Source organism: Balaenoptera physalus, assembly GCF_965194825.1.
Source record: "Balaenoptera physalus genome assembly, chromosome: 16".
In the NCBI taxonomy this organism is placed as follows: domain Eukaryota; kingdom Metazoa; phylum Chordata; class Mammalia; order Artiodactyla; family Balaenopteridae; genus Balaenoptera; species Balaenoptera physalus.
In genome coordinates this window covers 30177492-30202694 of record NC_138898.1, presented here as the reverse complement: position 1 = coordinate 30202694, position 25203 = coordinate 30177492, and the positions used below count along the sequence as shown (strand labels likewise).

The 25203-nt window shown below is 39.3% G+C and overlaps 1 long non-coding RNA gene across 1 annotated transcript in view; it reads left to right on the top strand.

The window, feature by feature from the left end:
- Nucleotides 1-12547: 12547 nt before the first annotated feature.
- Nucleotides 12548-25203, top strand: part of LOC309644681 — a 236613-nt gene continuing 223957 nt past the window's right edge. The window contains exon 1 of the long non-coding RNA XR_014254554.1: nucleotides 12548-24990. This is a non-coding gene — a long non-coding RNA (uncharacterized lncRNA). The remainder of the gene's footprint in view (nucleotides 24991-25203) is intronic.

Genomic DNA, 25203 nt, shown 5'->3' with positions numbered 1-25203 from the left:
CACTGCAATGAGAAGCCCATGCACCACAACGAAGAGTAACCCCGCTCGCCACAACTAGAGAAAGCCCAAGCACAGCAACGAAGACCCAACGCAGCCAAAAATAAATAAACAAATAAATAAATAAATAAATAAATTTACTTATTAAAAAAAAAAATGTGTATGTGCCAAGCAACAGAGTTTCAAAATACTGTAACAGGGAAGAGCAAATTCTGACTCCATGTTGGTTCTGTTTCTTTTACTTTAACCTTTGCTTTTCGTTGCTTTTGTTATTATTATAATCACTGTCTATAGCTGTAAACATACATAATGGCCTGCCACAGGGACCCTGCCCCTCTGCCTGACTGTTAAAATAAAAGGCCTTTGTTCAGCTCACAGAGAGACATTCTGACCCTGCCCACCTGTGAATGGCTGCAGAAAAGAAGAAATTCACTCATCCCCTCCCCGGCGAGGGCAGAGCGAGGAGATTTTGCAAGACAAATGGCCTTTTTACTTTACTTTCTCACCTCCTCCCCCTCTTTGTTCTATAAAAGAAACTGACATCCAGACCCTGATAAGACGGGGTTTTTTGGGTACACTAGTCTGCCATCTTCTCAGTCTGCCAGCTTTCCGAATAAAGTCATTATTCCTTGCCTCAACACCTCGTCTCCCAATTCATTGGCCTGTTGTTTGGTGAGCAGGGCGAGCTTGGACTTGGTAACAATTTGGCGAGCCAACCAGGAGCCTTGCTGCTCAGGGCTAGCAGGCCCTGGTCAGGGAATATTTGGGCAAGGCCCTCGCAGCTGCCAGGACAATTTCTCCTGAGGATCTTCCCTTCAAAATTCCCTGAAGCATCACCTGCTACCCCAGTGCTTGGCAGTTGAAGCAAGGAAACGACAAACTTCTGAAAGTCGAAGGCCTCGATTTTGTAGGGTACGTATCTCAGGTGTGCACACTGGGAACATATTCCCCCCTCAATTAGGGCTTTTCCTTTATGGGACAAGCCAATTTGTTTGATTGGGAATGCTGTTGGAGAGGGAATTGTTGTTGGACTCTACCTAATTTGGGAACTGGTTAGTTGGTGTTGGTTTTGGTTTTGTTTTTGTGTGCATTGATGTTGGAATTGGTTTGGGCCTTTTGTGTTGGAATTTGTTTGTATCTTTTGTGTTTTGGTGTTATCAAACTTATAAAAATGGGAAATACTCCATCTATCCCGAAGGAGAGCCCTTTGGGGAGTATATTAGATAAATGGGCAAAACATAGCTGTGAGCCTATGACTAAGAAAGGTATGATATACTATTGTAATAGGGTGTGGACCCAATATATGTTAGGATCAGAAGAGCAATGGCCCCGAATGGCTCACTCAATTATTATACAATCTCTCAGTTAGAGGTGTTTTGCAAAAGAGCAGGGAAAAGAGATGAGATTCCATATGTAGAAGCATTTATGCTACTGCACCAGGAGGAAAAGGAGTCAGAGGGCTGCCACCTTATGGTGCAGTGGTCTGAAAGGAAAACCAAGGGGGAACCCGTTCTACAAGGGGAAGAGGGAGAAAATGAGAGTGGGGACATGTTACTTCAAAATTTAAACCCCCCTCTGGCATATCCAGCTCCCCCACCGGCTGAGCAGGCTGTACCAGCAGTTGTTCCAACTGCCCCTCCATGCCACCAACATAGTCACTCCTTTCACTGCCTCCTGTTTCCCCTACCCATGGGGATCGAATAGAAGTCTCTATGTTAACTCCTGGAGCACAGGGACCTGGTTTAGTATCACCATCTAAGACCCGACAGGGCACCCAATTTGGACTGGGAGCCACTTCTGCAGCAGGGCAATTTCCCTTGCACTGGTATCCTGTAAAAGGCCAGGGGACTCCCTTGGACTAGAGGCATCCAATTCTAATTTCCCCACAGGAGCCTTGGGTAACTTTCACAGTGGGGAACAAGTTGATTGACTTTCTAATAGACACTGCTCCCCAAACCCTCCCTATTTATCTTAAGAAGTATTAAACAAAGGGGAAATAAAGTCATCCTAAGAGAAACTTGCCTGTATTGAGATGCAAATGTCCTATCTGGTCCTCTTAGGAACCCTCATCTCTGCCATCTTTTTAAAATACAAATTTTGGGGGCTTCCCTGGTGGCGCAGTGGTTAAGAATCCGCCTGCTAATGCAGGGGACACGGGTTTGAGCCCTGGCCCAGGAAGATCCCACATCCCGTAGAGAAACTAAGCCCATGCGCCACAACTACTGAGCCTGCTCTCTAGAGCCCGTGAACCACAACTACTGAGCCCATGTGCCACAACTACTGAAGCCCGCATGCCTAGAGCCTGTGCTCCACAACAAGAGAAGCCACCACCATGAGAAGCCCTTGCACTGCAACGAAGAGTAGCCCCTGCTAGCCACAACCAGAGAAAAGCCAGCGCACAGCAACAAAGACCAAACACAGCCAAAAATAAAATAAATAAAATGTAAATTTTGAAAAGAGGGTAAAGTAATTTAGAAATTGACTTGTCAAAGGTAAATAGAAATCCTAAGTGTCTTTTCTATAAATATTTAGCCATCTAGACAAGTGAGCTTGATTTTTTCCATCTGCCAAAAACCTAATTTTAATCCAACCTCTTTTGTAAACTGATGGGTTTTACAGTGCTGTACCCAACTCAGGGCTGAAATTTTGAAATGAGAACTATGAGGTCTCTCTGTTTGAGTGTTTGTATGTATCTTTGTCTTTGGATAACATTGCTGAGGTTATTTGTGGATGAGCTCTGTTTTTTTTTTTTCTGCAAAAAGCTTTATTGTTTCCATTTGGTCCAAGGCTTGGGAGAAGGCTCCAGGATGGTTAAGAAGTTGCCTACTGGCTGCAGAGGGGGGCTTCAGGTAGAAGCCCTGACACCAGAGGGGGTCCTCAAAGGCCGCTGGGCTCCAGAGGCTCCTAGTCATGCTTGAAGGTGAGCCTCTCAAAGAGGTACTCGCCCAGCCCAGCCCGGGGACCAGCCAGCTTGCAGAGGTTGGTCAGGTGGTCACCCATCTTCTTGATGAGTTTCACCTCCTCATCTAGGAGGTGGCTGGGTGAGCTCTGTTTAACTGGCTTAAAGAAAAGTAAGTGCTTACAAACCAAACAATTCTAAACACAAGAGAAATTGAGATAAATGAGTTTCAGGTTCATGTGAACTGGAAAATAGTATTAAATTAATACCTGGTATTAATGTTTTTGTTGATCTAATTAATATAGACATGTCTTTAGGGTCATCAACATTAAGTATAATACTTTCACTGCACCTAGGTTTAATGGAAGTTAAATGAAATCTTGTTATACCTGCTGCAAGTTTGTCAGCAAGAAAAATAACTTGATATGATGAAACCTTAAAGTAAATGTAAATGAGATAAGAGCCTTAGGTAACCTCTATATGAATAATTATGTTCTGAAGATTATCTAAAATAGTCTCTCCAGATTTTGGTAACTATTACTTGCCTCTTGGTTTTCACTAGAAATTAAGACTTTTAAGAGTTGGGGATTTTAATTTAAATATATAATTAAAACTACTGAAAATAATAAAACATTTCAGTATAGTAGAATGTGTGCTTTCAGTTAAGAAGGTATGAGGGATGGAATTACATTTTACTGAGAAAGTTTTATACATGGTCAGGATTAACTAAATTTAGATTGAATTTAACTAAGTAAATGCATTTTGTTAAGTAAGCTAATACAAGACTGGAATTTGATCTCTCTGTTAGAAGTGCTCCTTTTTGATAACAGATTGTATGAGTTTCTGTGCCCTTAGGTGATCCGTATTTGCTTTCTTTTAATTGTTTTGTGACTTCGGTTAAATGAATCAGTATTGTTTCACAGTGACCTATGATCCTGTTTTATTTTAAAACCTTTTTGATATTTTTAACAAACTTCCCAAATATCAAAATCTGACAAAAGTTTTTTAGCCTCCAGCTGACTCTGGGTTACTTGGAAAGAACATCTCTGAGACATCTCAGAGAGGAATGTCAAACTAAGTTTATCTGGTATGTTAAATTACTTCAAAAACATTGTCAAGTGATTGCAGATGAACCTTAGTTTATAGTGTATGGATAAATGTCATTAATATAGATATTCCAAAATGTATATAGAATCCTTAACATCTGATATGTCCTGATATGTTATCAATCATAATTCCAGTTATTCTAAAATGTTATATGTCACAGAAATATCCAAGTTTCCTGCTAATTGCATTGTACTCAAATCTTTAGATTGGAACCAAGATGGCAGAGTAGAAGGATGTGCTCTCACTCCCTCTTGCGAGAACACCAGAATCACAACTAGCTGCTGGACAATCTTCTACAGGAAGACACTGAAACTCACCAAAAAAGATACCCCACATCCAAAGACAAAGAAGCCAAAATGAGTCGGTATGAGGGGCACAATCACAGTAAAATCAAATCCCATAACTGCTGGGTGGGTGACTCACAGACTGGCGAACACTTATACCACAGAAGTCCACCCACTGGAGTGAAGGTTCTGAGCCCCACGTCAGGCTTCCCAACCTGGGGGTCCGGCAACGGGAGGAGGAATTCCTAGAGAATCAGACTTTGAAGGCTACTGGGATTTGATTGCAGGACTTCGACAGAACTGGGGGAAACAGAGATTCCACTCTTGGAGGGCACACACAATGTACTGTGCACATTGGGACCCAGGGGAAGGAGCAGTGACCCCAGGGGAGACTGAACCAGACCTACCTGCTAGTGTTGGAGGGTCTCCTGCAGAGGTGGGGGGTGGCTGTGGCTCAGCATGAAGACAAGGACACTGGCAGCAAAGTTCTGGGAAGGACTCCTTGGCATAAGCCCCACCCCCCAGAGTCTGCCATTAGCCCCACCAAAGAGCCCAGGTAGTCTCCAGTGTGGGGTTGTCTCAGGCCAAACAACCAACAGGGAGAGAACCCAGCCCCACCCATCAGCAGTCAAGCGGATTAGTTTTACTGAGCTCCACCCACCAGAGCAACAGTCGGCTCTACCCACCACCAGTCCCTCCCATCAGGAAAAGTGCATAAGCCTCTTAGATAGCCTCATCCACCAGAGGGCAGACAGCAGAAGCAAGAAGAACTACAATCATGCAGCTTGTGGAACAAAAACCACATTCACAGAAAGACAGACAAGATGAAAAGGCAGAGGGCTATGTACCAGATGAAGGAACAAGATAAAACCCCAGAAAAACAACTAAATGAAGTGGAGATAGGCAACCTTCCAGAAAAAGAATTCAGAATAATGATAGTGAAGATGATCCAGGACCTCAGAAAAAGAATGGAGGCAAAGATCGAGAAGATGCAAGAAATGTTTAACAAAGACCTAGAAGAATTAAAGAACAAACAAAGAGAGATGCACAATACAATAACTGAAATGAAAACTACACTAGAAGGAATCAATAGCAGAATAACTGAGGCAGAAGAACGGATAAGTGACCTGGAAGACAGAATGGTGGAATTCACTGCTGTGGAACAGAATAAAGAAAAAAGAATGAAAAGATGGCTTCCCTGGTGGCGCAGTGGTTAAGAATCTGCCTGCCAATGCAGGGGACACGGGTTCAAGCCCTGGGCCGGGAAGATCCCACATGCCGTGGAGCAACTAAGCCCGTGTGCCACAACTACTGAGCCTGTGCTCTAGAGCCCGCGAGCCACAACTACTGAGCCCACGTGCCACAACTACTGAAGCCCGCGCACCTAGAGCCCATGCTCCACAACAAGAGAAGCCACCACAATGAGAAGCCCGCGCACCGCAACAAAGAGTAGCCCCCGCTCGCCACAACTAGAGAAAGCCCGCACACAGCAATGAAGACCCAACGCAGCCAAAAATAAATAAATAAAATAAATAAATTTATTTAAAAAAAAAAGAATGAAAAGAAATGAAGACAGCCTAAGAGACCTCTGGGACAACATTAAACACAACAACATTCGCATTATAGGGGTACCAGAAGGAGAAGAGAGAGAGAAAGGACCCTAGAAAATATTTAGAGATTATAGTTGAAAACTTTCTTAACATGGGAAAGGAAATAGCCACCCAAGTCCAGGAAGCACAGAGAGTCCCATACAGGATAAACCCAAGGAGAAACACGCCAAGACATATAGTAATCAAAGTGGCAAAAATTAAAGACAGAGAAAAATTATTGAAAGCAGCAAGGGAAAAACGACAAATAACATACAAGGGAACTCCCATAAGTTTAACAGCTGATTTCTCAGCAGAAACTCTACAAGCCAGAAGGGAGTGGCATGATATACTTAAAGTGACGGAAGGGAAGAACCTACAACCAAGATTAGTCTACCTGGCAAGGATCTTATTCAGATTCGATGTAGAAATCAAAAGCTTTACAGACAAGCAAAAGCTAAGAGAATTCAGCACCACCAAACCAGCACTACAACAAATGCTAAAGGAACTTCTCTAAGTGGGAAACACAGAGAAGAAAGGACCTACAAAAACAAAGCCAAAACAATTAAGAAAATGGTAATAGGAACGTACATATCGATAATTACCTTAAACGTGAATGGATTAAATGCTCAACCCAAAAGACACAGGCTTGCTGAATGGATACAAAAACAAGACCCATATATATGCTGCCTACAAGAGACCCACTTCAGACCTAGGGACACATTCAGACTGAAAGTGAGGGGATGGAAAAAGATATTCCATGCAAATGGAAATCAAAAGAAAGCTGGAGCAGCAATACTCATATCAGATAAAATAGACTTTAAAATAAAGAATGTTACAAGAGACAAGGAAGGACACTACATAATGGTCAGGGGATCAATCCAAGAAGAAGATATAACAATTATAAATATATATGCACCCAACATAGGAGCACCTCAATACATAAGGCAACTGCTAACAGCTATAAAAGAGGAAATCGACAGTAACACATTAATAGTGGGGGACTTTAACACCTCACTTACACCAATGGACAGATCATCCAAACAGAAAATTAATAAGGAAACCCAAGCTTTAAATGACACAATAGACCAGATAGATTTAATTGATATTTATAGGATATTCCATCCAAAAACAGCAGATTACATGTTCTTCTCAAGTGCGCATGGAACATTCTCCAGGATAGATCACATCTTGGGTCACAAATCAAGCCTCAGCAAATTTAAGAAAATTGAAATCATATCAAGCATCTTTTCTGACCACAACGCTATGAGATTAGAAATGAATTACAGGGAAAAAAACGTAAAAAACACAAACACATGGAAGCTAAACACTACATTACTAAATAACGAAGAGATCACTGAAGAAATCAAAGAGGAAATCAAAAAATACCTAGAGATAAATGACAATGAAAACACGACGATTCAAAACCTATGGGATGCAGCAAAAGCAGTTCTAAGAGGGAAGTTTATAGCTATACAAGCCTACCTCAAGAAACAAGAAAAATCTCAAATAAACAGTATAACCTTACACCTAAAGGAACTAGAGAAAGAAGGATAAACAAAACCCAAAGTTAGCAGAAGGAAAGAAATCATAAAGATCAGAGCAGAAATAAATGAAATAGAAACAAAGAAAACAATAGCAAAGATCAATAAAACTAAAAGCTGGTTCTTTGAGAAGATAAACAAAATTGATAAACCATTAGCCAGACTCATCAAGAAAAAGAGGGAGAGGACTCAAATCAATAAAATTAGAAATGAAAAAGGAGAAGTTGCAACAGACACTGCAGAAATAAAAAGCATCCTAAGAGACTACTACAAGCAACTCTATGCCAATAAAATGGACAACCTGGAAGAAATGGACAAATTCTTAGAAAGGTATAACTTTCCAAGACTGAACCACGAAGAAATAGAAAATATGAACAGACCAATCACAAGTAATGAAGTGGAAACTGTGATTAAAAATCTTCCAACAAACAAAAGTCCAGGACCAGATGGCTTCACAAGTGAATTCTATCAAACATTTAGAGAAGAGCTAACACCATCCTTCTCAAACTCTTCCAAAAAATTGCGGAGGAAGGAACACTTCCAAACTGATTGTATGAGACCACCATCACCCTGATACCAAAACCAGACAAAGATACTACAAAAAAAGAAAATTACAGACCAATATCACTGATGAATATGAATGCAAAAATCCTCAACAAAATACTAGCAAACAGAATCCAACAACCCATTAAAGGGATCATACACCATGATCAAGTGGGATTTATCCCAGGGATGCAAGGATTCTTCAATATATGCAAATCAATCAATGTGATACACCATATTAACAAATTGAAGAGTAAAAACCATACGATCATTTCAGTAGATGCAGAAAAAGCTTTTGACAAAATTCAACACCCATTTATGATAAAAACTCTCCAGAAAGTGGGCATAGAGGGAACCTACCTCAACATAATAAAGGCCATGTATGACAAACCCACAGCAAACATCATTCTCAATGGTGAAAAACTGAAAGTATTTCCTCTAAGATCAGGAACAAGACAAGGATGTCCACTATTATTCAACATAGTTGTGGAAGTCCTAGCCACGGCAGTCAGAGAAGAAAAAGAAATAAAAGGAATCCAAATTGGAAAAGAAGTAAAACTGTCACTGTTTGCAGACGACATGATACTATACATAGAGAATCCTAAAGATGCCACCAGAAAACTACTAGAGCTAATCAATGAATTTGGTATAGTTGCAGGATACAAAATTAATGCACAGAAATCTCTTGCATTCCTATACACTAATGATGAAAAATCTGAAAGAGATATTAAGGAAACACTCCCATTTACCATTGCAACAAAAAGAATAAAATACCTAGGAATAAACGTACCTAGGGAGATAAAAGACCTGTATGCAGAAAACTCTAAGACACTGATGAAAGAAATTAAAGATGATACCAACAGATGGAGAGATATACCATGTTCTTGGGTTGGAAGAATCAATATTGTGAAAATGACTATACTACCCAAAGCAATCTACAGATTCAATGCAATCCCTATCAAATTCCCAGTGGCATTTTTTACAGAACTAGAAAAAAAATCTTAAAATTTGTATGGAGACACAAAAGACCCCGAATAGCCAAAGCAGTCTTGAGGGAAAAAAACAGAGCTAGAGGAATCAGACTCCCTGACTTCAGACTATACTACAAAGCTACAGTAATCAAGACAGTATGGTACTGGCACAAAAACAGAAACATAGATCAATGGAACAAGATAGAAAGCCCAGAGATTAACCCACGCACCTATGGTCAACTAATCTATGACAAAGGAGGCAAGGATATACAATGGAGAAAAGACAGTCTCTTCAATAAGTGGTGCTGGGACAACTGGACAGCTACATGTAAATGAATGAAATTAGAACACTCGTTAACACCATACACAAAAATAAACTCAAAATGGATTAGAGGCCTAAATGTAAGACTGGACACTATAAAACTCTTAGAGGAAAACATAGGAAGAACACTCTTTGACATAAATCACAGCAAGATCTTCTTTGATCCACCTCCTAGAGTAATGGAAATAAAACCCAAATAAACAAATGGGACCTAATGAAACTTCAAAGCTTTTGCAAAGCAAAGGAAACTACAAACAAGACGAGAAGACAACCCTCAGAATGGGAGAAAATATTTGCAAATAAATCAAGAGACAAAGGATTAATCTCCAAAATATATAAACAGCTCATGCAGCTCAATATTAAAAAAACAAACAACCCAATCAAAAAATGGGCAGAAGACCTAAACAGACATTTCTCCAAAGAAGACATAGATGCCAAGGAGCACATGAAAAGCTGCTCAACATCACTAATTATTAGAGAAATGCAAACCAAAACTACAATGAGGTATCACCTCACACCAGTTAGAATGGGCATCATCAGAAAATCTACAAACAACAAATGCTGCAGAGGGTGTGGAGAAAAGGGAATGCACTGTTGCACTGTTGGTGGGAATGTAAACTGATACAGCCACTATGCAGAACAGTATGGAGGTTCCTTAAAAAACTAAAAATCGAATTATCATATGCCCCAGCAATCCCACTACTGGGCATATACCCAGAGGAAACCATAATTCAAAAAGACACATGCACCCCAATGTTCATTGCAGCACTATTTACAATAGCCAGGTCATGGAAGCAACCTAAATGCCCATCGACAGACGAATGGATAAAGAAGTTGTGGTACATATATACAATGGAATATTACTCAGCCATAAAAAGGAACGAAATTGGGTCATTTGTAGAGACGTGGATGGATCTAGAGACTGTCATACAGAGTGAAGTAAGTCAGAAAGAGAAAAACAAATATTGTATATTAATGCATATATGTGGAACCTAGAAAAATGGTACAGATGAACTGATTTACAGGGCAGAAATTGAGACACAGATGTAGAGAACAAACGTATGGACACCAAGAGGGGAAAGTGGCCGGGGGGGATGGTGGTGGTGTGATGAATTGGGAGATTGGGATTGACATATATACACTAATATGTATAAAATGGATAACTAATAAGAACCTGCTGTATAAAAAAATAAAGTGAAATTCAAAAATTCAAAAAAAAAAACTAATGGAAAGCCTGATTGCTTCATCCAGATCAACAAGAATTAATTACATGGGACTGAAAGGACTGGTAAATATGATTTATAACTTTATGACTTTGGGAAATATACTGGCTTTAATCTTAGTTTTTCAGAAAAAAACTTTTCTCTTAGGCTATGACCTACAACAGGTTGATAAAGTATGCCTTTGTAAACAAAGAGAAAACATTTATCTTTTTCTCTCTACCTGGTTGATCCTGCCAGTAGTATATGCTTGTCTCAAAGATTAAGCCATGCATGTCTAAGTATGCATGGCTGGTACAGTGAAACTGCAGATGGCTCATTAAATCAGTTATGGTTCCTTTGGTTGCTCGTTATTGCAACTGGATTACAACTAGTTATACTAATCATTGTATTAATTTGTTCTTTGTTTCCAAATTGTTTGTGCTTTGTACTTTGTCAATGTTACTAGCTGCATTACTTATATCCTATTTTATAAGACTGTTGTCTCTTACAGTACCCAGTGTGAAACAAGGCCTCCAACAAAACTTTTATGGCTAAACATCTTGAGGAAATAGATCACATTTGTAACATAAAATAATTGTAATAATGTGATTCTAAGTATGGGAAGAAGCAACAAGGGAAAATGTCTCCTGGATCATAATTGACAGAGGATCCAGAGAATCTTTAATTATTGATAGGGCCTAATCCAAAAATTAGCACCTGGAGTTGCATTTTAAGAATTTTTGCCTGATCTGGGATGAGTCTCCCAGTGCTGTGGGACAAAATTTGATCATGAAGTGTCTCCCAAATATTGGTCAAATTCCTGACCAAGAGGAGAAGATCTAAGAAATGGAATGTTTCCTGCCATGTCAGCCATTAGACTGCAGCCACTCCCTGTGGTGAGCCCCCAGGAAACTCAGGATATGAAAATACAGGATACAGCCCCCAGATAGCTGAGGTGCATATCAAAGGAATGATTCAGTGAGCCCAGACTCTTGCATCTTCCCCTACATAGAAAAGCACTAAATTCCTTAACTTGAGATGTTGCCTCCTGGGCTTGGAGTCCTCAAAATTCCCGTTGAATAAAATATAACTCTCAACTTTTAGGTTGTGAATATTCTTTAAGCCTACAGGTGTAAAGTAGACACTTTCCAAAGAGGAACAAAAGAAGCAACATTTGGAACACTCGCACTGATGGCAGACATTCCCAGAAAGATCCATTTGACGAGACACAACAAGAAGCAGTTAGAACGGTCATCGCCCCTTTTTCCACAAGACTGTGGAATGGACATTGACAGTGGGGAATTGTAACAGGGAAGAGCACATTCTGACTCCATGTTGGTTCTGTTTCCTTTACTTTATTTATTTATTTATTTATTTATTTTGTTTCACACACACACACTGTATTTTATTTTTACAAGAGATAAATAGACTGACACGAAGCATTGTACATGGATGACCACAACAAAAGCAACAATGATTGCAATTACCAAACCTGAAACACACTCATACTATGTCATAATATTGACATTCAGTCCAGTAATCCTCCACTGTAACAGCTCCTTTACTTTGCAGTGAAAATTGATTTGTATATTCTTTGCCTCTGAGTCCTTGTGGGATTTTTTTTTTAATTCAGACAGAAAGTCACAAAAATTATACTAATCCTCATCAGTTCACTCAGTCCCATGTAATTAAATTTTTTTTTTCATCTTGATCTTTTGTTAGCACTTTTATGAGTTCATCAGTTTTTCATTAGAGTTCTGAAAATGCTTATTCATTCAGTTCAGCAGTACAGTCAGTTACCAGAAACCTGTACTTGTCAGAGTCTTTTCCATGAATTTCTTGAAGATGAAACCCTTTTATAGGAACATATTTGCAAAAGCATCAGAGTACACCCAGAACCGTCTGTAAATGACAAAAGACTTAAAAATGACCACAGTTAAAGATTTGATGAAAGTTCATAATAATGCAGTTGACAGGAAAATTAGTTATTTCTGAGATATACATTTTAAAGTAATAACTAGGATTATTACTTATAACATTATACCAGAACATATAAGATTTTTAGAAATTTCATGTAATGTCTGAAACATTTTTTTTTTTAATTTTTTTATTTATTATTTATTTACTATTTTTATTTTTGGCTGTGTTGGGTCTTCGTTTCTATGCGAGGGCTTTCTCCAGTTGCGGCGAGTGGGGGACACTCTTCATCGCGGTGCGCGGGCCACTCACTATCGCGGCCTCTCTTGTTGCAGAGCAGAGGCTCCAGACGCTCAGGCTCAGTAATTGTGGCTCATGGGCCCAGTTGCTCCGCAGCATGTGGGATCCTCCCAGACCAGGGCTCGAACCCGTGTCCCCTGCATTGGCAGGCAGATTCTCAACCACTGCGCCACCAGGGAAGCCCTGAAACATTTATATTAACATATTTCCATACATATTTCCATACAAATACAAATATAAGATTTTTAGAAATTTCATGTAATGTCTGAAACATTTATATTAACATATTTCCACACAAATGACCCAATGAAAGTTTAGTATTAGTTGTTTTGTTTGTTTGTTTTTTTATACTGCAGGTTCTTATTAGGCATCAATTTTATACACATCAGTGTATACATGTCAATCCCAATCGCCCAATTCAGCACACCACCATCCCCACCCCACCGCAGTTTTCCCCCCTTGGTGTCCATATGTCCATTCTCTACATCTGTGTCTCAACTTCTGCCCTGCAAACCGGCTCATCTGTACCATTTTTCTAGGTTCCACATACATGCGTTAATATACGATATTTGTTTTTCTCTTTCTGACTTACTTCACTCTGTATGACAGTCTCTAGATCCATCCACTTCTCAACAAATGACTCAATTTCGTTCCTTTTTATGGCTGAGTAATATTCCATTGTATATATGTACCACAACTTCTTTATCTATTCGTCTGTTGATGGGCATTTAGGTTGCTTCCATGACCTGGCTATTGTAAATAGTGCTGCAATGAACATTCGGGTGCATGTGTCTTTTTGAATTACGGTTTTCTCTGGGTATATGCTCAGTAGTGGGATTGCTGGGTCATATGGTAATTCTATTTTTAGTTTTTTAAGGAACTTCCATATTGTTCTCCATAGTGGCTGTATCAATTTCCATTCCCACCAACAGTGCAAGAGGGTTCCCTTTTCTCCACACCCTCTCCAGCATTTGTTGTTTGTAGATTTTCTGATGATGCCCATTCTAACAGGAGTGAGGTGATACCTCATTGTAGTTTTGATTTGCATTTCTCTAATAATTAGTGATGTTGAGCATCTTTTCATGTGCTTCGTGGCCATCTGTATGTCTTCTTTGGAGAAATGTCTATTTAGGTCTTCTGCCCATTTTTGGATTGGGGTGTTTGTTTCTTTAATATTGAGCTGAATGAGCTGTTTATATATTTTGGAGATTAATCCTTTGTCCATTGATTCGTTTGCAAATATTTTCTCCCATTCTGAGGGTTGTCTTTTCGTCTTGTTTATGGTTTCCTTTGCTGTGCAAAAGCTATGAAGTTTCATTAGGTCCCATTTGTTTATTTTTGTTTTTATTTCCATTACTCTAGGAGGTGGATCAAAAAAGATCTTGCTGTGATTTATGTCAAAGAGTGTTCTTCCTATGTTTTCCTCCAAGAGTTTTATAGTGTCCAGTCTTACATTTAGGTCTCTAATCCATTTTGAGTTTATTTTTGTGTACGGTGTTAGGGAGTGTTCTAATTTCATTCTTTTACATGTAGCTGCCCAGTTTTCCCAGCACCACTTATTGAAGAGACTGTCTTTTCTCATTGTATATCTTTGCCTCCTTTGTCATAGATTAGTTGACCATAGGTGCGTGGGTTTATCTCTGGGCTTTCTATCTTGTTCCATTGATCTATGTTTCTGTTTTTGTGCCAGTACCATATTGTCTTGATTACTGTAGCTTTGTAGTATAGTCTGAAGTCAGGGAGTCTGATTCCTCCAGCTCCATTTTTTTCCCCTCAAGACTGCTGTGGCTATTTGGGGTCTTTTGTGACTCCATACAAATTTTAAGATGATTTGTTCTAGCTCCGTAAAAAATGCCATTGGTAATTTGATAGGGATTGCATTGAATCTGTAGATTGCTTTGGGTAGTATACTCATTTTCACAATGTTGATTCTTCCAATCCAAGAACATGGTATATCTCTCCATCTGTTGGTATCATCTTTAATTTCTTTCATCAGTGTCTTAGAGTTTTCTGCATACAGGTCTTTTGTCTCCCTAGGTAGGCTTATTCCTAGGTATTTTATTCTTTTTGTTGCAATGGTAAATGGGAGTGTTTCCATAATTTTTCTTTCAGATTTTTCATCATTAGTGTATAGGAATGCAAGAGATTTCTGTGCATTCATTTTGTATCCTGCAACTTTACCATATTCATTAATTAGCTCTAGCAGTTTTCTGGTGGCAGCTTTAGGATTCTCTATGTATAGTATCATCTCATCCGCAAACAGTGACACTTTTACTTCTTCTTTTCCAATTTGTATCCCTTTCATTTCTTTTTCTTCTCTGATTGCCGTGGCTAGGACTTCCAGAACTATGTTGAATAATAGTGGTGAGAGTGGACATCCTTGTCTTGTTCCTGATCTTAGAGGAAATACTTTCAGTTTTTCACCATTGAGAATGATGTTTGCTGTGGGTTTGTCATATATGGCCTTTATTATGTTGAGGTAGGTTCCCTCTATGCCCACTTTCTGGAGAGTTTTTATCAGAAATGCGTGTTGAATTTTGTCAGAAGCTTTTTCTGCATCTATTGAGATGATCATATGGTTTTTATTCTTCAATTTGTTAATATGGTGTATCACATTGATTGATTTGCGTATATTGAAGAATCCTTGCATCCCTGGGATAAATCCCACTTGATCGTGGTGTATGATCCTTTTAATGTGTTGTTGGATTCTGTTTGCTAGTATTTTGTTGAGGATTTTTGCATCTATATTCATCAGTGATATTGGTCTGTAATTTTCTTTTTTTGTAGTCTTTTTCTGGTTTTGGTATCAGGGTGATGGTGGCCTCATAGAATGAGTTTGGGAGTGTTCCTCCCTCTGCAATATTTTGGAAGAGTTTGAGAAGGATAGGTGTTAGCTCTTCTCTAAGTGTTTGATAGAATTCACCTGTGAAGCCATCTGGTCCTGGACTTTTGTTTGTTGGAAGATTTTTAATCACAGTTTCAATTTCATTACTTGTGACTGGGCTGTTCATATTTTCTATTTCTTCCTGGTTCAGTCTTGGAAGGTTATACCTTTCTAAGAATTTGTCCATTTCTTCCAGGTTGTCCATTTTATTGGCATAAAGTTGCTTGTAGTAGTCTCTTCGGATGCTTTGTATTTCTGCGGTGTCTGTTGCAACTTCTCCTTTTTCATTTCTGATTTTATTGATTTGAGTCCTCTCCCTCTTTTTCTTGATGAGTCTGGCTAATGGCTTATGAATTTTGTTTATCTTCTCAAAGAACCAACTTTTAGTTTTATTGATCTTTGCTATTGTTTTCTTTGTTTCTATTTCATTTATTTCTGCTCTGATCTTTATGATTTCTTTCCTTCTGCTAACTTTGGGTTTTGTTTGTTTTTCTTTCTCTAGTTTCTTTAGGTGTAAGGTTAGATTGTTTATTTGAGATTTTTCTTGTTTCTTTAGGTAGGCCTGTATAGCTATAAACTTCCCTCTTAGAACTGCTTTTGCTGCATCCCATAGGTTTTGGGTCGTCGTGTTTTCATTGTCATTTGTCTCTAGGTATTTTTTGATTTCCTCTCTGATTTCTTCAGTGATCTCTTGGTTATTTAGTAACGTATTGTTTAGCCTCCATGTGTTTGTCTTTTTAACGTTTTTTTTCCCTGTAATTCATTTCTAATCTCATAGCGTTGTGGTCTGAAAAGATGCGTGGTATGATTTCAATTTTCTTAAATTTGCTGAGGCTTGATTTGTGACCCAAGATGTGATATATCCTGGAGAATATTCCGTGCGCACTTGAGAAGAACGTGTAATCTGCTGTTTTTGGATGGAATGTCCTATATATATCAATTAAATCTAACTGGTCTATTGTGTCATTTAAAGCTTCTGTTTCCTTATTTATTTTCATTTTGGATGATCTGTCCATTGGTGTAAGTGAGGTGTTAAAGTCCCCCACTATTATTGTGTTACTGTCGATTTCCTCTTTTAAAGCTGTTAGCAGTTGCCTTATGTATTGAGGTGCTCCTATGTTGGGTGCATATATATTTATAATTGTTATATCTTCTTCTTGGATTGATCCCTTGATCATTATGTAGTGTCCTTCCTTGTCTCTTGTAACATTCTTTATTTTAAAGTCTATTTTATCTGATATGAGTATAGCTACTCCAGCTTTCTTTTGATTTCCATTTGCATGGAATATCTTTTTCCATCCCCTCACTTTCAGTCTGTATGTGTCCCTAGGTCTAAAGTGGGTCTCTTGTAGACAGCATATATATGGGTCTTGTTTTTGTATCCATTCAGCCAGTCTATGCCTTTTGGTTGGGGCATTTAATCCATTCACGTTTAAGGTAATTATCGATATGTATGTTCCTATGACCATTTTCTTAATTGTTTTGGGTTTGTTTTTGTAGGTCCTTTTCTTCTCTTGTGTTTCCCACTTAGAGAAGTTCCTTTAGCATTTGTTGTAGAGCTGGTTTGGTGGTGCTGAATTCTCGTAGCTTTTGCTTGTCTGTAAAGCTTTTGATTTCTCCATCAAATCTAAATGAGATCCTTGCCGGGTAGAGTAATCTTGGTTGTAGGTTCTTCCCTTTCATCACTTTAAGTATATCATGCCACTCCCTTCTGGCTTGTAGAATTTCTGCTGAGAAATCAGCTGTTAACCTTATGGGAGTTCCCTTGTATGTTATTTGTCATTTTTCCCTCGCTGCTTTCAATAATTTTTGTTTGTCTTTAATTTTTGCCACTTTGATTACTATGTGTCTCGGCGTGTTTCTCCTTGGGTTTATCCTGTATGGGACTCTCTGCGCTTCCTGGACTTGGGTGGCTATTTCCTTTCCCATGTTAGGGAAGTTTTCAACTATAATCTCTTCAAATATTTTCTCTGGTCCTTTCTCTCTCTCTTCTCCTTCTGGGACCCCTATAATGCGAATGTTATTGCGTTTAATGTTGTCCCAGAGGTCTCTTAGGTTGTCTTCATTTCTTTTCATTCTTTTTTCTTTATTCTGTTCCACAGCAGTGAATTCCACCATTCTGTCTTCCAGGTCACTTATCCGTTCTTCTGCCTCAGTTATTCTGCTATTGATTCCTTCTAGTGTAGTTTTCATTTCAGTTATTGTATTGGTCATCTCTGTTTGTTTGTTCTTTAATTCTTCTAGGTCTTTGTTAATCATTTCTTGCATCTTCTCAATCTTTGCCTCCATTCTTATTCCGAGGTCCTGGATCATCTTCACTATCATTATTCTGAATTCTTTTTCTGGAAGGTTGCCTATCTCCACTTCATTTAGTTGTTTTTCTGGGGTTTTTTCTTGTTCCTTCATCTGGTACATAGCCCTCTGCCTTTTCATCTTGTCTATCTTTCTGTAACTGTGGTTTTTGGTCCACAGGCTGCAGGATTGTAGTTTTTCTTGCTTCTGCTGTCTGCCCTCTGGTGGTTGAGGCTATCTAAGAGGCTTGATGGTAGGCTCTGGTGGGGGGTAGAGCTGACTGTTGCTATGGTGGTCAGAGCTCAGTAAAACTTTAATCCACTTGACTGTTGATGGGTGGGGCTGGGTTCCCTCCCTGTTGGTTGTTTTGCCTGAGGCAACCCAACACTGGAGCCTACCTGGGCTCTTTGGTGGGGTTAATGGCAGACTCTGGGAGGGCTCACGCCAAGGAGCACTTCCCAGAACCTCCGCTGCCAGTGTCCTTGTCCCCACGGTGAAACAGAGCCACCCCCCGCCTCTGCAGGAGACCCCCCCAACACCAGCAGGTAGGTCTGGTTCAATCTCCCCCAGGGTCACTGCTCCTTCCCCTGGGTCCCGATGCGCACACTACTTTGTGTGTGCCCTCCATGAGTGGGGTCTCTGTTTCCCCCAGTCCTGTCGAAGTCCTGCAATCAATTCCCACTAGCCTTCAAAGTCTGATTCTCTAGGAATTCCTCCTCCCGTTGCCGGACCCCCAGGTTGGGAAGCCTGACGTGGGGCTCAGAACCTTCACTCCAGTGGGTGGACTTCTGAGGTATAAGTGTTCACCAGTCTGTGAGTCACCCACCCAGCAGTTATGGGATTTGATTTTACTCTGATTGCGCCCCTCCTACCGTCTCACTGTGGCTTCTCCTCTGTCCTTGGACGTGGGGTATCCTCCTTGGTGAAGTCCAGGGTCTTCCTGTCAATGATTGTCCAGCAGCCAGTTGTGATTCTGGTGCTCTCGCAAGAGGGAGTGAGAGCACGTCCTTCTACTCCGCCATCTTGGTTAATGCCTGTTTCCTTTACTTTAACCTTTGCTTTTCGTTGCTTTTGTTATTATTATAATCATTGTCTATAGCTGTAAGCATACAAAATGGCCTGCCACAGGGAACCCTGCCCCTCTGCCTATTAAACTAGAAGGCCTTTGTTCAGCTCACAGAGAGACATTCTGACCCTGCCCACCTGTGAATGGCTGCAGAAAAGAAGAAATTAACACATCTCCTCCCCATGCGGGCTGAGGGAGGAGATTTTGCAAGACAAATGGTGTTTTGTTTTTTTTTTTAATTCATTTATTTATTTTTGGCTGTGTTGGGTCTTTGTTTCTGTGCGAGGGCTTTCTCTAGTTGTGGCAAGCGGGGGCTACTCTTCATTGCGGTGCACGGGCCTCTCACTATCGCGGCCTCTCGTTGCGGAGCACAGGCTCCAGATGCGCAGGCTCAGTAGTTGTGGCTCATGGGCATAGTTGCTCCGCGGCATGTGAGATCTTCCCAGACCGGGGCTCGAACCCGTGTCCCCTGCATTAGCAGGCAGATTCTCAACCACTGCGCCACCAGGGAAGCCTGACAAATGGTCTTTTTACTTTACTTCCTCACCTCTTCCCCCTCTCTGTTCTATAAGAGAAACTGGCATCCAGACCCTGATAAGACGTGTTTTTGGGGTACACTAGTCTGCCATCTTTTCGGTCTGCCAGCTTTCTGAATGAAGATGCTATTCCTTGCCTCAACACCTCGTCTCCCAATTTATTGGCTTGTCGTGCTGCAAGCAGAGCAAGCTTGGACTCAGTAACAATACACGAAGCAAAAACTAACAGAACTAAAAGGAGAAGTAGACAAATCCACAATTATAATCAAAGACTTTAATAGTCCACTCTCAGTAATTGATAGTAGTAGACAGAAAATCAACAAGGATACAGAACTGAACTGCACCACCAACCAGCTGGATCTAATTGACATTTCTGCAATACTTAACTCAAAAACAATATACACGTCACTCAAAAACAAAATACACATTCTTTCTTTTTGTTTTTATTCCTGTTGGGATTTTCTTTTAACCACTTAAAAATATTGAAGTATAGTTAAGTTACAACGTTGTGTTAGCTTCAGGTGTATAGCAAAGTGATTCATATATATATATATATATATATACACTTTTTCAGATTCTTACAAGACATTGAATATAGTTCCCTGTGCTATACAGTAGGTCCTTGTTTTTGTTGTTGCTTTTTATTGAAGTATAGTTGATTTACAATGTGTTAATTTCTGCTATACAGCAAAGTGATTCAGTTATCCATATATATACATTCTTTTTTTAATATTCTTTTCCATTATGGTTTATCACAGGATATTGAATATAGTTCTCTGTGCTATATAATAGGACCTTGTTGTTTATCCATTCTATATATAATAGCTTATGTCTGCTAACCCCAAACTCCCACTCCATCCCTCCCCTAACCCCCTTTCCCTTGGCAACCACAAGTCTGTTCTCTATGTCTGTGAGTCTGTCTCTGTTTCGTAGATAGGGTCATTTGTGTCCTAACTTGTTTAAAATATACATTCTTTACAAAAGCACATGGAACACATTGACCAACAGACTATACTGTGGGTCATAAAATAATATCTAATTGATAAAACAATATTACAACTTTAATCAAAATTCCAGCAGGAATTTTTGTAAATACAGACAAGCTGAATATAAAATTCAAATGGAAAGCAAAGGAACTGGAATAGCCAAAACAATTTGGTAAAAGAAGAATAAAGGTGGAGGAATCATACTACCTGATTTTAAGAATTACCATAAAGTTACAATAATCAAGACATATAGACCAGGGGGACATAATAGAGAATCTAAAAATAGGTCCACACAAATATGGCCAACTGATTTTTCAAATACTGTATTTTAAAATATTTAAAGACTCACAAAAAGTTGCAAAAAATAATACAGAGATTTAACCTATACCTTTTACGCAGCTTCCCTCAAGATCCCCCATTGATAGTGTTTTACATAACCCAAAACCAGGAAACTGACAAAGTCAGTTTATTTATTTATTTATTTATTTATTTATTTATTTATTTATTTATTTATTTATTTATGGTTGTGTTGGGTCTTCGTTGTTGCACGTGGGCTTTCTCTAGTTGCAGTGAGCGGGGGCTACTCTTCAATGCGGTGTGTGGGCTTCTCATTGTGGTGGCTTCTCTTTGTTGCAGAGCATGGGCTCTAGGCATGTGGGCTTCAGCAGTTGTGGCATGCGGGCTCAGTAGTTGTGGCTCATGGGCTCAGTAGTTGTGGCTTGCAGGCTCTAGAGTGCAGGCTCAGTAGTTGTGGCGCATGGGCTCAGTTGCTCCACAGCATGTGAGACCCTCCTGGCCCAGGGCTCGAACCCATGTCCCCTGCATTGGCAGGCGGATTCTTAACCACTGCGCCACGAGGGAAGTCCCAAGTTCAGTTGATTTTTGACAAACGTTCAAAGGCAATTCAAAGGAGAAAAGCTAGTCTTTTCAACAAGTGGTTCAAGAAATACTAGATATCATATGTAAAATAATGAAACTTGACTTAAACTTCACACCTTATACAAATATTAACTGACATGGATTATAGATCTAAATGTAAAACTGAAGACTATCAAACTTTTAGAATAGTAGAAAAAAATGTTTATTGCCTGTGATTAGGTAATGAGTCTTAGATATGACACCAAAAGCATGACCCATGAAAGAAAAAAAATTGATAATCTAGGCTTCATCAAAACTAAAAAATTCAAATAAAAATCACAATGAGACACCCATTGGGATCTATCAAAATCAACCAACCAAACAAAAACAAAAACAGAAAATAACGTGTTGGCAAGGATGTAGACAAACGAATCTTTGTGCACTATTGGTGGGAATGTAAAAGGGTACAGCTGCCATGGAAAATAGTATGGTGATTCCTCAAAAAATTAAAAATAAAATTCCCATATGATCCAGCAATTCTACTTCGGGGTATATATCCAAAAGAATTGAAAGCATGGTCTTGAAGAGATATTTGTATACCCATGTCCATAGCAACATTATTCACAATAGCCAAAAGGTGGAAGCCACCTAAGTGTCCATGGGTGGATGAATGGGTAAACAAAATGTGGTATATACATACAAAGGAATATCATTGTATTTCAATGATCAGTGTGACCTTTTTTAAAAAGGAAGGAGGGAATTCCCCAGCAGTCCAGTGGTTAGGACTTGGTGCTTTTACTGCTGGGCCTGGGTTCGATCCCTGGTCAGGGAACTAAGATCCCACAAGCTGCGTGGCATGGCCCGAAAAGAAAAAAAAAAAAAAAAAGAAAGGAAATTCTGACACATGATGCAACATGGATAAACCTTGAAGACACCATGCTAAGTGAACAAGCCAGTCACAAAAAAGACAAATACTGCATGATTTCACTTATATGAGATATCTAGAATAGTCAAATTCATAGAGACAGAAAGTAGAATGGTAGTTGTCAGAGGCTCGAAGGAGGGGGAAATAGGGAGTTGATTTCTTGGGTAGATAATAACATTAGAGTTATTTTGGAAAATGACCTTGTTCTGAAATGATATATGTGTAAATGTTTAGAGATAAAGTGTGATGGCTGCAACTCACTTTCAAATGAGAGACAGAGAGAGGCAGACTGCAAATGTACAGAGACCAACAGATTTAAGAGACAGAGAGTGATGTTAGAGGAAACAGACTGAGAGAACAACTACCTAGGTTCCTGATGCCCTTCCTTCTTTCATTTCTTTGTAAAAATAATGTAGTCAAATTTACCAACTTTTGAAGGCCCTGTCACTGTCTTGGTGAGGCTGCCCTCTGCTGGAGGTAGGGGCAGCTGCAGAGTGGATCTTGGCTTCCTCCGGCAATTGATTCCCAATTTTACTGTATTTGGCATGTAATTCTTTTGAGGAATCACCATATTGTTTTAGTTCGTGGTATGAGTTTAAGGCCATTCTCTAGTTTCATTTAAAAATAGCATTTAGGGGCTTCCCTGGTGGCTCAGTGGTTGAGAATCCGCCTGCCAGTGCAGGGAACACGGGTTCGATCCCTGGTCTGGGAAGATCCCACATGCCGCGGAGCAACTAAGCTCGTGCGCCACAACTACTGAGCCTGTGCTCTAGAGCCCGTGAGCCACAACTACTGAGCCCACATGCTGCAACTACTGAAGCCCACGCGCCTAGAGCCCGTGCTCTGCAGCAAGAGAAGCCACCACAATGAGAAGCCCGCGCACTGCAATGAAGAGTAGCCCCCGCTTGCCGCAATTAGAGAAAGCCCACGCGCAACACAGACCCAACACAGCCAACATAAATAAATAAAATAAATAAATTAAAAAAAATAGCATTTAACATGTATTGAGCACCTACTAAGTCCCAAGCACTGAACTTTAGCTTTACATGAATGTCTCATTTAATTACAATAATCTTATATGTAGATATCAGTATTATTCCTATTTTACTTTTGAGGAAACTGAGGCATAGAGAGACTAAGAAATGTTCCCAAAGACATTGGGAACAAAGTAGTATGAAGGGGAGCTAGGATTCAAATCCAGGCAGATTGCACCAGGTTTGTAACCACTAAGCTACGTAGCCTCTCACCATGCTTTCTCTATTTTTAACTTATTCATATGGATTTCTGGATTGAAGCAGTGAGCAGGGAAATCATGCAAACACTCCCATATCTCTTAGAGATTTTTAATTTCTACTATAAACTCACAAAAGGGTCCCAGAAGCCACAAGGTGTGACTCAATCAGCTCAAGTCATCCCCAAATTAGTTTTCTGGAGCAGTTATTCCACTTGCAAAGATCATCCAAAAACAAAAACTTAAATTTTGCCAGGTCAGGAAGTAACTGAAATACTGGAAATTGTTATTATTGGCTATATAACTTTATTTTTTATTTTTTTATTGAAGTATAGTTGATTTACAATGTTGTTAGTTTCAGGTGTACAGCAAAGTGATTCAGATATATATATATATATATATATATATATATATATATATATACACACACACACACACACATATATATACACATATATATATATAAATTCTTTTTCATTGTAGGTTTTTTACAAGATATTGAATATAGTTCCCTGTGCTATATAGTAGGTCCTTGGTTATTTTTTGTTGTTGTTGTTGGTTATTTTATGTAGAGTAGTGTGTACCTGTTAATCCCAAACTCCCAATTTATCCCTCCCCCTGACCTTTCCCCTTTGGTAACCATAAGATTGCTTTCTATGTCTGAGTCTGTTTCTGTTCTGTAAATAAGTTCATTTGCATCATTTTTTTGATTCTACATATGTGATATCATATATTTGTCTTTGTCTGATTTACTTCACCTAGAATGATAATCTCTAGGTACATCCATATTGCTGCAAATGGCATTATTTCATTCTTTTTTATGGCTGAGTAATAGTCCATTGTATATGTACACCACATCTTCTTTATCCATTCATCTGTTGATGGACACTTAGGTTGCTTCCGTGTCTTGGAGATCGTAAATAGTGCTGCTATGAACATTGGGGTGCATGTATCTTTTCTAATTAGAGTTCTCATCTTTTGCAGATATACACCCAGGAGTGGGATTGCTGGATCATACGGCAACCCTATTTTTAGTTTTTTAAGTAATCTCCATACTGTTCTCCATAGTGGCTACATCAATTTACATTCCCACCAACAGCGTAGGACGATTCCCTTTTCTCCACACGCTCTCCAGCATTTATTATTTGTAGACTTTTTTTTTTTTTAATGTGGGGGAATGATGATTTATTGAAGGACTACTATGGGCTGAGTGATTTATTTGTAGACTTTTTGATGATGGCCATTCTGACCAGTATGAGGTGATCCCTCATTGTACTTTTGATTTGCATTTCTCTAATAATTAGCAATGCTCAGCATCTTTTCATACGCCTGTTGGTCTTCTGTATGTCTTCTTTGGAGAAATGTATACTTAACTTTTCTGCCCATTTTTTGGTGGGGTTGTCTTTTCTTTTTGATATTGAGTTGTATGAGCTGTTTGTATACTTCGGAAATTAAGCCTTTGTTGGTCACATCGTTTGCAAGTATCTTCTTCCAGTCCATATGTTGTCTGGGAAATTTGTCATTTAAAAAAATTTCCGAAGTGCTGAATGTCACAGGCAGCAATAAAATATTCAGAGGGAAAAAACCATGTGTCTCACACAAAGAAGTGACAATTCTGATAAATGATGATAAAAGAGATGTATATAGAACAGCTGCTTACAAACTGCTGTTTTCAAAAATATGTATTTTAATGACCTTTGCCAAACAATAATTTGGAGATATTTTACATGAAACTCTTCTTGACAAATAAAAT